The 13,547-nt window shown below is 47.5% G+C and overlaps 1 protein-coding gene across 2 annotated transcripts in view; it reads right to left on the bottom strand.

The window, feature by feature from the left end:
- The window catches only part of NEK6 (NIMA related kinase 6), a 44,184-nt gene extending 31,007 nt beyond the window's left edge, over positions 1-13,177 (bottom strand). Inside the window, exon 1 of one of the 2 annotated variants that reach the window (XM_064728079.1) lies at positions 13,076-13,177. The gene's annotated coding sequence lies outside the window, so the exon portion shown is untranslated. The remainder of the gene's footprint in view (positions 1-13,075) is intronic. The other variant, XM_064728080.1, reaches the window with a different exon arrangement.
- Positions 13,178-13,547: the final 370 nt, after the last annotated feature.

Genomic DNA, 13,547 nt, shown 5'->3' on the forward strand with positions numbered 1-13,547 from the left:
TGGTACCCACAAGGATGCACTGCCATGGGGGGCAGGCTGTGGTACCCACAGGGATGTGCTGCCATGGGGGGCAGGCTGTGGTACCCACAGGGATGCAGTGCCATGGGGGCAGGCTGGGATACCCACAGGGATGTGCTGCCATGGGGGGCAGGCTGGGATACCCACAGGGATGTGCTGCCATGAGAGCCAGGCTGGAATACCCACAGGGATGCACTGCCATGGGGGGCAGGCTGGGATACCCACAGGGATGTGCTGCCATGGGGGGCAGGCTGTGGTACCCACAGGGATGCACTGCCATGGGGGCAGGCTGGGATACCCACAGGGATGCACTGCCATGGGGGGCAGGCTGGGATACCCACAGGGATGCACTGCCATGGGGGCAGGCTGGGATACCCACAGGGATGCACTGCCATGGGGGGCAGGCTGTGGTACCCACAGGGATGCACTGCCATGGGGGGCAGGCTGGGATACCCACAGGGATGCACTGCCATGGGGGGCAGGCTGTGGTACCCACAGGGATGTGCTGCCATGGGGGGCAGGCTGTGGTACCCACAGGGATGTGCTGCCATGGGGGGCAGGCTGTGGTACCCACAGGGATGTGCTGCCATGGGGGGCAGGCTGCCACTCCTCCTGGAGCCACTGTGCTGCTCACTGCAGGCTCCCCAAAGGCTGCAGCAATGCAAACTGTTTTACAGAATAAACACAACCACATCAGCACCACTTTCTTCCTCTCTACTGCCCAATAATATTCTTCCTCTTCCTTGCTCATAAAATAAATCTGCCAGGATACTCTATGAGATTACCTATATATTTAAATGATGATCTGGCCTTATGATTACATTATCGCTGTGGTTCAGGGTAGGTGCTCTGGGGAAGGCAGCCCAATCCTAGGAGAGTATTATTTTCGAGTGACTTTTATTGTCCATTACTTTACACCATTTCTGTCACAGCTATGATGCCTGGTAGGAATAGTTCACAACAGAAATATCTTTGTCGTTAGTATTCTCATTGCAATTTAGTCAGATCAACCTTTAAATCTCATCCATCATACTGAAGAGCTTTGGCAAAGCAAGCACAGTAATATATGCTTCCATGCAAAACCTAATTACAGGCTAGGTTAAAAAGCCTACCCTGTTCCTTCTGCAGTGCAAGGTGACAGGAAATCCTGAGCATCCCTTGGTTTCTCACTCTCCCTTTTTGCCGGTGAAGTGCATAACCCGTTCATTACAGCAGACTGATTCTGTCTGGCACATGACAAACTTACTTGAACCTAACAATTAAACTTCTGACAGCGTTTCCAAAAGCAGAGAGTATTTACTGTAAATGCCTGACAATTTTTTTCCTCTCTGCTCATCTCTCTCAACAGTCACCTTATGATGACTGGAAATTACCATAAGCAAATAGCAGTCTAACATCCAAAAAACCCCTCATGTAAATGTGAAATACACACCTGCCAACACTGAAAAAAAAATGAATATGAATGTTAAACGAAACAACATGAGGAATGGCACTGAAACGCTTGAGGAGAGAACACTGCAAGGGCACCGTTAGAGAATGTGATTCAGTAAAAAAGTGCCCAGCAAGAGCTGCCTGTGGAGGGTGGTGCTCATGCACGGCCACCCTGCCCTGTGAGAGGGACTGGAGCCTCTCTCACCAACAGCTCTGGCTGCACTGAGGGAATTCAAGCAAAAACTGTTAAACAGAGCCCAGTAAATCACCCAGACACAGCTTCTGAATTTCAGGCCTAGCATCACGATGAAACTGCATCTCTAGAGTCACACACACAAACATCACAGTGTGAGTTACCTGCAATCTGTAACCCCTGGGAAGGACGAGGGTCCTTGTAACAAACTGACCACTGAAGAGAAGATGGTGGTTTAGTCACACCTCACATTTCAGAGGGTTGGATTTACCCTGACAGCAGATGCAGATGGGTTTCTGCTAAGACTTTGTGCAAACCAGATTTTCAACAGCCAGTAAGGGATGGGCTCCTCAAAGACCCCAAATCCCCTAACTGAGAATGTTTTCATGAAATGGCTGAAAAGCCCTGGAGCTTTTTCATACCCTGTCAACAACTGATACTCATTAAACAAATGCTGTGACAGACACCATAATTCACTGTTCCATACCTAGAAGCAAAATGACATTAAGTCAACTATTTAAAGCTACGCAGAGTCATCTCTCTGTGGATGTCAATAAAACAAATGCTTCCTGCCAATAATTAACTGTATGAAACATCCCACTCTGTTTCAAATCACTACCTACACCCAGCTCAGGTCTGTATTCCCATTCTAAGCAAGCAACACTATAACTTCAAATACTCTATCTTCTAGTTTGGGGGAAAATCTAGTACAGTGGCTGGAAAATAGCAAGGTTGGGCAGAGTGTGCTTGGCTGGATCACTGTGTTTGAGGATGCCACTTGAGCTAATACAACACTTTTGAGAGAACATTTCAAGTGCCCATCTCTCACCAGGCAGGCAGGCAGCTGACTTCTAATTCTAGTTTTAAGTTTTAAAACTTTTAGCAGAGTTAAGGGTTGGGGTTTTTTTGGTCAGTTTTTTCCTGTGTTGTAGTACCAGCTCCCTAGAACTTGGTCCTAAACCAGAAAACATAATTGTCTAAGTCTTCTGGACACATTTCAGATGCTCTGCAGATCCATCCATTCCAAGGGATGGTTTCACAGGGCTCCTATTAAACAGCTCCAGGATCAGTGCCAAGAGCACTTGGTGATTCACATTTTAAGGTAAATGCTCCTTCTCACCAGCTTAACTGGACTATTCCCACCCCTTCTTCCACTGCACTCAATTTCCTAGTAAACACTACATGTAAATATTTATGTGTGATGTTTGTGTAGGATGTAAACATCAAATACATATTCACATCCAAAAGTCAGGATGGATAGCAGGCAGCAGCATTTAAAGGGACAACAGTTCCTCTGAAGAGAGCTGATACTGTGACCATGGTGCAGCAACAGCAGGCCGCATTCTTCCCCTACCAGTTTTCACTTAGGTGTGTTTCAGTAAAGTAACAAGCCAACTTTAGTTTATATTCTTGCAGTTGCAATTTTGAGCCCTCCAGAAAATTCACCGTATTCATTTTTATCACCTTTGAACCATTAGAGCCAGATCTCTCAGGCCACCACGGCTGGTAATGAAACACATGTCAAAAATAAACACATACCAAATCTACCTGGAATTTTACTGTACTGCTTACCAAGCATGTGACAACATGCTCACGTTTTAATTTATAATGCAATAAAGCTTTCAAACACGAAGCCAAATTATTTAAGAACACTTCTGTTATCCTTCTTGGAATTCATTCATTTCTGATGAAGGGAAGATTAAATATAGGCTGGAAATATATTCATAACGTAAATGTTCACAGAAACTGCCAGACATTTTCACATCATTAAATGCTAACTGAAATGAGTCCCATCCCGTGGAACACACACTGTCTGTACCAGCAGCACCACCCCCGTTCCAGGCTGGCTCCTGGCACAGGAGGGAACATCTCTGAGCCCCCAGCCAGGTGACAGTGACAGCTGAAACACAGCTCCACTCTCCTGCAGCACCTGAAGGACCCTTGTCAAGGAGAAGAGCCAAAACTCAAGCACTCGGGCAGATGGATTGTTCTGAGGCTATGGTGAAACCCCTCAACCCAAACCAACCCCTACAATAAGTTTCTATCAGACACAGCAAAGAATGCAAACTGCTTCCACAGCTGGATCCTGTCAGACACCTTTAGTGACCTCCCATCCCGCACAGGAGCACAAGTGAACAGACCACCTTAAGCCGGTAAGACAAAACCAGAACCAAGATCCAAAGTTTAAAAAATAAATTAAATAAAAAATTTTAAAAATAAATTTATTTTATTAAAAAATAAAATCAGCTCTGCTGCTAAAGGGGCAAACCCTGAACGTGGCATCCATTCAGCCCAGCCCGTCCTCAGAAAGTTTAACAAAGTTTTCTATAAATCTTTATGTACATATATGATTGGAAACACCACCACTTAGAACTTACAAATATCTTTTAATTAGAACACTTCCAAGCACTCAAGAAGTGTTAAGCAAACCTCACAAAAATACTTCTGAAATACTGCTGAAATTTCTGAAATGTTTGAGAAAGGTAGATCAAAGTACGAGAGCAAGCCCATGTCAGATGGGCTCAAAATCCACAAAACCTGCTGGAACCAACTCTGCTCATGCAGCTTCTCTCTACAGCCGTGCTGTTGGCTATTAAAGACTCAAATTATATCTTTTATCCAGAGAAAACGAATGGAGGAAAATCGAGATATATGTTCCCCCAACTTCAAAACATCAGAACAACAGCTTGAAGTATTTACATTTCCCATAATCAGAAGGAAAAGGAAATGATGCTGAGAATTGTGCAGCCCAGCCAATCCAAGGATTCATGTGATTCAAATCCAAAAGCAACTTCAAAGCCACCTCATAAAACTCTACCCAAAATGTGCAGGCAGCCAGATGTTGGCATCGCAGGAAGCGCTTCACAGCATCTGGATCCTGCAAGCAACAGCCAAACGGAAGCAGAAACTCTTCTCCACGTAAAAATATTTAACATTTCTCTACTTACAAAAATAGCTATGCTAGAAATAGCATCTGTGGGTTTTCCACCCCAGCATAACCGGGGCGGAAAAGCGAGTGAGTGAGACTGCATTATCAATACTGCTACTAAATAAAAGTCAGCTTCCCTGCACATTCCTGAGTACCTGCAACTGATGGCACAAGTTTTCCAAAAACAAATGCAGCTCTTTGGTTCATCTCCCCCCTTCAGTATCCCTGCAGGCAGCACATCTCCATCTCCCCTCCCACACGGGCACAGCTGTCCCTAAAGAACAAGATTCATTCACCAGTACCTTGCAGACCAAGGCCACAGGGTAAAACAAAGAAGATCTGTTCTTTACAATGTCTGCAGAGCTACTTTTATTACTTATTTTGATGACAGACAGGGTTAATGAAGTTCTTGCAGAGAACTCTCCCTTTCCTGGGCTAAATGCCCAAATTCTTTCAGGATTCACAAGACTTGTCTATTTAAATTGGGTCCAATTTTTTTTCCCTACAGAAAGGCCTGCACAGAATGTTCTGAAGAGAAGCTGGGAATTAACCTTTCAAGAAAATTATAACTAAATGTGCAAGCTCTGTATAAGAGACAAATCACATTTCCCACCATATTCTGCCCTCTGTAACCATTTTCTATTGGTCTAATAAGCTTCAGTGTTGAAGCATAAACTCAGTAGTATCAGATTATTAAAAACCATGAGCTTACTCATGGAAACAAGAGTCCTGCCCAGCCTGCATTTCTTTCCTAATCTCCCCAATGCTGACACCTTATTAATACCTGTGAATAACACACTACAACTCATCAAAAGAAATTTTTCAAGTCCAGCAAAATCCAGGTGCAGCTATGCCTGACCAGGGAAGTCGGAAGCCACGTGGCAAGGCAAGTGCAAAAGCAGAACAGTCCCTCTTCCTGCACTAGTGATGAAGCAGAAAAGCTAAAATAAGACATTACAGTCACTTCAAAGCACAAACCACAGGAACTAAAAGAAATCCCAATAAGTCAGTCACAGAATAAGTTATTGCATACCTTAATACACAAAGAACTAAGTGCAAACACAGGTAGAGAACCATCCCCAACACTGTTTACTCTTGGATGGTAAAGTTCTTACATCTGACACAATGTTATAAATTGAGTAATTGACCCACAAGGAAGTAAAGAGCTCAAGAGAGTTAAAAATTACCCTATAAATACCATAAAGATTAACAGGTTTGTAATACCCACCCAAGAAGCGCTTACTCTAAGTAGAATGATTATGAACACACAGCAAGAATATTTACTCCATGGCCCTGAGTTCAGTATATACAGACTCCACAAAAGGCAGCGCTGCTTCTTAATACACTGACAGCTGAGAGTCACTCCTTGGGTTTCCCAGCTGATCATAGGGTGGCACACAGACACATGGTTGTGACTTACTTGGTTCCTTAAAATACAGTCATGTTTTTTAAAACCTTTTAATCGTTTCTTGGGGGGTTTTGTTACAATTTAATATTTCTGAGACTCTCATTTTCTTTACAACTCTGATAGAAGAGCTAATGAAACATCAGCAGCACAAAGAATTAATCAGAATCTCCATGAAAGAGGAAGGAACTTGTGTTCATGTTTAGTATCTGTGTACCCTGAAACCCTACTCTTGGGGAAAGAAACTTCAAATGCCTACAGCTTTTCTCCCCCTGTCCTCACTGCAATGACAGAGATTTGCCTCAAGAAGCAGAGCCCACCACAAACCCTCCAAGAAAGGCTTCACATTCTGAGGAAAGGAAACAGGAAACAGTGTTCCAACAAGGAGAAAACTCATGCCTTTTCAGGATGGCAGCAACAAGACACTGAAATTCCTGAAGGTATCACATTGAATGTACTTTGAAGCTGTCATCTGTGCTGTAGGTGGGCATTCCCCAACTACTGCACCCTCTGCAGGGACTTTCCTCTCCAACTCCGCAGTTTAAAAATCACCAAGTTAAGAAAAAAGTCACTTCCCAAGTCAAAGGGGATAGCTGACTCTAAGGAAAGAAAAATCAGAACTTACATTATCCTGGAGCACTTGAGGCAGGAGACAGTGGTGGTGTGGGAAGGGAGCACCAAGCAGGGGTGAAAGGGCTCGGCCTGTGCCACCCCAGCTCTCAGAGGCAGCAGTCCCAACCACCCAGCATCTGCTTCTGCTCTCAGCAGGGACTTAAAGCTGCACTCCATGCACTCCAAAAACCATGAGTTTTTAACAGGCTGGTGGATACTTCCCTCACAGCAAGAGGGCTTCCCAAAGACCCAACGACAAAAGTAACTGGAGAACAGGATCTGTCACTGAGCTCTGCAAAACGAAAGACTTGCAAATCCTCCCCAGGGTGTGGAGCAACACCTGCTCTGTCAGCAGGCTGAGCTGGGACCGGGTCACAGCCCTTATCAGAGCGGTTTCTGGCCCTGCAATCCCACCCACGTGCTGACGAGACCGTGATTCATCTGCAGACACTGCGTGGAGGAGCACGATGGCAACAGCCTCCCCCAAAGGGACAGCACAGCCAGTCCCAGAGTCCCACCACATCAAACAGGGAAGGGTGTTTGGGCTGAAAGGTGGGAGGATGCACTGAAACAAGACACTGAAAGCTCCCCTGGAAGGTCCCTCAGGTTTGCTGGCAGTGCTGCCCTGGCTGGAGGGAACACTCTGGCAGCCACTCGTTTTGGAAGGTGCTGTGCAGTGCCAAATGTTATCACCCTGCTCTGAGGGGAATCTGTGCCCTTTTCTCCAGCACTGCCACACTCGAGTTTGTCACCCTTGGTTCCTCCAGCTTGGCTGGTTTGAACTCATACACCCCCCATGTGTCCTCCTGCCACCACCAACAGCACATCAGGACTGGTCCCTGCCTGCTAAGAGGGCTCACTTCCAAAAGGGTTGCTGGAACAGCAGCAGCATCTCCACACTTGGGAAATCAGCATTCCAACACCATTCCCAACTGATGTTATACAAATAATCCATCCATCCATCTGCTGAATTCAGCAAAAAGCCTTTTACAGCCTGGACTGGGATGAGCCCACCCAGAGGCGCAGCCTCATCAAGCTTGGGGAGCTGAGGCGAGCAGGGACCGCTGCTCCCAACAGGGAAAGCTCAACAGCTTCACAGACAGAACTGCCTCACACTACAGCCCAAACCAGGCACTACTTGGATAAAATAACAAAATGTATTGCCTTCCTAAACCAAATGCATTGATCTGTCCAGACTGGTGCCCAAGGTCTGGGGATGGACTGGAACATACTTTGATTCATCATGTGAAGCACAATTCAAAGGTTGGAGTCCAGAACTGGAGACCAAAGTCACTCAAAACAAATAAACACAAAAACTTTAAGAAGCGATTCAGAACTGTAAAATGCCTATAAATAGTCCAGAGGGGTTAAACCAAGAAAGACAACAAGGAAATCACTATAAAGGAGACACTGGATGCCAACAGCAGCAACAACTTTGTCATTTAAAAAGAATAATCCTACCATCTTCTGCACTTTGTGATCTGACATGTCGTAACTATTTTAGTAAGTTTATAATTGCCATAGTGAACTAGCTCATAGAACAATGAACTAGCACATCCAATTTATAATCCCAAACTTCATGCAGTTCTGTGCAAAACTCCATTTCTGCCATCTCAAGACCTCAGCAGAAAACACTCAACCTTAAGCCTGAAATTTTTATCAGACTTACTTATACCTGGACTTGACTAAAAATGTGGATTTGCTGACAGTCTCTAAACCACCTGATTTTCTTGGGTGAAACACAGTGCAAGCACAGGACAGACAATACCACCTGATCTCACCAAAACACAGCAGACTATACAAGGCATGAACTACCTGCAAGGCCTTTTTTTTTTTTTTTAAAGATGCAATAAATAATACATCTGACAGCTCAACAAGCATCTCTGAGGTTTCAAGAATGCTTTGGAGTACAAAATTCCCAAGGTTGCATTCACTTACACCACTTGGTTTCAAATAGATCCGAGTCTGCTGTCGGTTCACTTAAACGTGTAACAGGAAACTCAAATTTGACTAAAAGGTTGTATTACATTACTACAGGGTTTATATGGAAACCTTTTTAGAAGGAAGAAGCTAAGGGTTTTTTTCCTCTCCCATCTGCGACAGACAGCTGTTCACTGCCTGGAATCTCTGATAGCAGACACTTAAAGTAGCACCACGCTGAAGTAAATAATTTAGAAATTTAATTTCTTTAATTGTACTGACACTGTACAATTATTTGCAATTTATTGTATCATGCCATGTTATAAGCCATGTCACAAGATTTAACACTGGAAACTACATATACTGTTTTAACAGAAGAGAAAATGCAGCTTTTTGCTGAAATATTTTTAAATGTTAAAAAACAATGCAAGAGCCTTCTCATGTCTGGACAGCAATGGCGCTTACAGTGAGTCCAGATGTTTAAATACTTAGAACAGGTTGGAACTTGAAGTAATCTTGATTCAATTCAAGGTGCATATAAAAAATATGTCAAGATAGAAAAATACTTATCTACCTGCAAAAAGATCTGACACTTTCACAGGCTTCTGCATTTGAACCACTATTAAAAATAACTCCTTGTGCTTTTCTGGTTTTAAACAAAACTTTACTGCCAGGCTCTAGAATTGGCTCTTGGTCACACACTCAGAACCTCAGCTCTACCCGTCCTGCATTGCAGCCAGCTCCAGACAGCAGCTCCCAGCCCGGCTTTACAAACACACACCTCCATAAGTAATTTGTGCAGTTTAATTTTCTATGTAACTCAGACACACTGCAGCAATTCCAAAAAGCACTATGACCTTCAAGTCAGACCTAAATCCAGATTTTGCAAGCAAATGTTTTGGCTTCTGGGTTTTTTTCTTCAAAAAGAAAAACACTGACTGGGCCACCATCACCTCTCAGTTTGAACACTTTGAACTCTTCTTTCACCTCCTAGATACTACATGTTCCTCCATTTAACTTTAGAGACACAGCTCTGCAGTGAAACATGGAATTCACAAGTGGAGAGACCCAGGGTCCAGCCTGTTCCCAGGGCACCCATCCCCAAAATCAGGCTCGGATCCCTCAGTCCCACCAGGGGAAAAGGCAAGGACAGAGCTTGGGAAAGCACCACCTGCCCTTCCCAGCCACAAAGAGCCAGGCCCTGAGCTCTCTGATTGAATCCAGCCCCTCTGGGCTCCTGGGTTCTGCAGCAGTTCCCAGGGAGCTGAGGCAGCCCACAGGACGGGCAATGCCAGCCTGGGAGCACCAGGGAACCCTCCAGGGCAGCAGCAGGGAGTGACATGAGCCCACGGAGACTGCCCGGTGCTGACACACGGAATGCTCCCCACTGCTCCCATCAGCTGCAGATAAGGTGCTCTTATCTCCCAGAGCGCTCCCTGACCTGCCAGGAGAGCAGCAGGGCCTGCCCGAGTACTGGCATGTCCTTCTGCTGAAAGCTTTACAGAGGGCGAGTACAATAAACACAGCTTAACAGCGTTTGGTAACAGAAAACAACTATTTTCAAGGCCTCTGCCTTTAAGAGGACAGTGTTCACTTTGCCCATTTTAGACAACCTTTAACTTCCACGTGATTGTGTCCTGGGAAAGGCCACTCTGCCCAGTCCATGGAGTGTGGCACGGGCACAGCGCCTCCTCTGCCTCCGGGCCTGTCCCACAGCCAGGAGCAGAGCAGCTCACCATTCTCTTGCTACACTTTCAGCATCTTCAGTGACAAGTGGTATCAAGGTCATCATCAGAAACTATATTTCAGCTATGAAGTTTCTGCCTTCAATATTACAAGATTTTTTTCCTGCATCTTGTATTTATACTGGCTACAAGGACACACATCACATAATTTCCTACAAACACCCCAGTCAAGCACCTGGGGAGGTGTACACTGGGTTAGTCACCAGCTGCCCATAAAAGGTAAAACAGACTGGTTCAGTGAGTTTCCAAGGCAAATGCAGGAGTGTGTGTCATGGGCAGAACGGCCATTCACGACTTCCAGAACCATAATTCTGTGCTCAAACCACACAAAGCATCACAACCACTCTCTGTCTATACAAGTGCTGAGCTGTAGTAAAACTGTGGAAGTTGCAATTAGAAACAGGTTTGTTCAGTGGTGAAGGTGAGCCCAGCTTCTAAAATGAGGTTCCTTGTACTTAGTGTTCTCATTGCTGAAGATCACCATGAACAAGCTCCTTTGCAACAAGAACCTCTAAGAAAAGCAAGTCAGAATGACAAACACTAAAGCAGAAGTTCGGCTATTAAACTCATTTTCCCTAAGGGCCCATCTAAGCTTTCATTTAGGACAAAGCAAATGTCCTACAAGGCCCAGATTTCCACTTTCGTCATTTCATTTTTGAAATCTTCCTGCAAGTCCTTCCTCTGCTCCTCCAGCTACAGTTCCTTTTTTTCTTGCTTTAAATTCAGACTGAATACATTTGATTTCTCCCACCTGCCCCAGCTGTTGGCTGCTGCAGCCACACGGGTTGGTCTGTTCTGCCAGGTTGGTTGTTATTATACATTTTTCATAGCCTTGAGGTCAAATATATTTTGCATCACATAAAGGAAGAAAAGATGCTAAAATACATCCACTAATTAATCCTTTACACTTCTAGAAAGCTGCAGGTGTTCAGGAAGAGGACCTGTTGGTAACCACCCCCATTTTGCAGCCAAGAGAGCAGAGGCAGAGCAGGAGAAAAGACCACACAGGCATTTCTGCCTCCTACCCCCATTCAAACAAAAATACTCATTTTACTCCGAGTAAACAACAGCTCATTCTATGTAAAAACCTCTTTCAAGCCATTGCAAGAGCCCTTCAGACCAACAGGTAGGTGTGAATAAAGCCCAAAAATACATTGCATGAGAAGCATCAGAATCTCTATTTTCTCCAGTACAGCCTCGATAACTGCAAGAAATAAGAAAAAGCCAGTGTAGGCTCAATATTTTCAATGTATAAGTCAGTGTTACAGACTGACATAAAATTTTTCGGGCAGGATCATAGAGGGCAAGTGTTGCAAAAAAACCTGTTTCCCAATATGGGCTTGGGGTTCAAGTTATTCATCTTCATCTGGTTTTCTCCCAACAAAATGAACAGTGAAGAATTTGAAAAGGTATATAAAAACATTCCAATTATGCATCCATCCTCTCTCACAAAATACCTATTTGTCAAAAAACAGAATTCCAGAGGAAGGAGGGGAAAATTAAACAAGCAGAAACATTTTATACATCACAGGTGTTAAGACAGCAAAAGTTTGGTTCTACTCTGACAACTCCTTCGGGGTGACAGCAGTCACTCACATTCCATCTACAATCTCACTTCCCACAGAAGATGCTCTTTTTCCATCACAATAAAAGTTTCTCACAGCTCCCATTTTTTTAGGTCTCTAAGACTCAGAGCCAGAGGAAACAGGCAGCAACAGTCTTATCTAAAAGCAGTTCCTTCTTTTTTTCTGTTGTTGCTTAACAGAACATGACTGTCACAAAGAATGTCTACAGGAAAAAAATAACAGTGGAAAGAGTTTGACTCAATGTCAAGAGATGTCTCAAATGTGAAAGCTGTAGAAATGCTGCAGAAGTTAAACGGTTGCTTACAGTGATTCACCAAAAAAATGAACTTTTAAAGGAGATACAGAACTGACAGCAAGACAGTCTCAATGTGTCAGGAACTTGCATCACTGGACTTCTAATTGCTACAATATTTCCTATCAAACTACTTCTCCTGCAATAATGCCATAGGCAATCACCATGGGCAGAGCTATTCCATGTGTGCGAACAGGCAGACAAACAGATGGGCTCAGAAATTCACCGTTATTCGAACCAAGCATAAATCACACTTTGGAGAGAAAAGATGGTATTTGATAGTTCAGCTGTAGCATGTGCTCTCCCCATGCCATGTGTAATCCTCCTCCGGCAGCGGGGTTACCGCGGGCTCCCACCTTCCGAGAGAGCGCGGCAGAGGGAGCGGGGCACGGCCGGGCCGGCTCTCAGGAGACCCCAGCGTGCAGCACCGGGCACGGTCTGGGGCCGCCCTGCGCCAGCCCCGGGCACCGCCGAGGGCACAGCCGAGCACATCCCGGGCTCGGGGGCAGCGGCGCTCGGAGGGGCGCGGGGCAGGAACGGGGAGCGTGGGCTCGGAGCAGAGCTGCTGCTGAAATGGAAACCCCCCAAACCTCCGAGCGACGCCGGAGCGCGCAAACGCTCGTGTTGGTGCCACGGTCCCAACTTTGCTCGAGTCGCAAGGCCGCCGCTCGGCCCGTCCGGCGGCGCCGGGGCTGACCCGCCCGGTGCCGCTCCCGGCCGCTTCCCGCTCCCGGCCGGGCACGTGCGGGCCCCGCGGCCCGGACCCCCCGCTCCCGCTCCCGCACGGCCCCGCCGCTCGATCCCCCCGCCGCCCCTCGCTCGGTGCCGCGGCCCAGCCGGGGCTGCCCGGAGGCGCCGCGCGGGGCCGGGGCCCGCGGCGGGCGGGCACACACCGCCGGCGCGGGGCGGCGCGGCCCGGCGGAGCGCAGGGCCCCGAGTCTCACCTGCGGCGCGGCGGAGGCGCGGCGGTGCCGGCGCGGGGGCGCGGGAGCCCCGCAGGACCGAGCGAGCGGCGCCGCGTCCCGCACGGAACTTCGCCGCGCGCGCGCCCGCCCCGCGCTCCCGCGCACGCGCCGCCGCTCGGGCGCGCGCGCCGCCGCTGCCACGCAGGCCGGGCGGGGGCCGCGCGCGGGGGGCGGCGCGTGCGCGCTCGGCGCCACCTGCGGCCCCGCACCTGGAGCGGCCCCGGCCCCACGGCCCCACGGCCCCACGGCCCCACGGCCACGCGGCGCTGCCCCGCGGGACCCAAGGGCCGCCCGCCGCTCCCCCCGCCCCGGCTCCCCGGGCCCGGCATCCCCTCCCGCCGCGGCTGCGGGAGGGCGGCCGGGGCCGCTCGCCTCGGAGCGGGACCCATCGCAGGTCCGGCCCAGGCGTTTCGGAGCCCCGGGCCTCAAGTGCGGCGCAGCCGAGTTCCTG

The sequence above is a fragment of the Zonotrichia leucophrys genome, chromosome 17, assembly GCF_028769735.1.
Source record: "Zonotrichia leucophrys gambelii isolate GWCS_2022_RI chromosome 17, RI_Zleu_2.0, whole genome shotgun sequence".
In the NCBI taxonomy this organism is placed as follows: Eukaryota; Metazoa; Chordata; class Aves; order Passeriformes; family Passerellidae; genus Zonotrichia; species Zonotrichia leucophrys.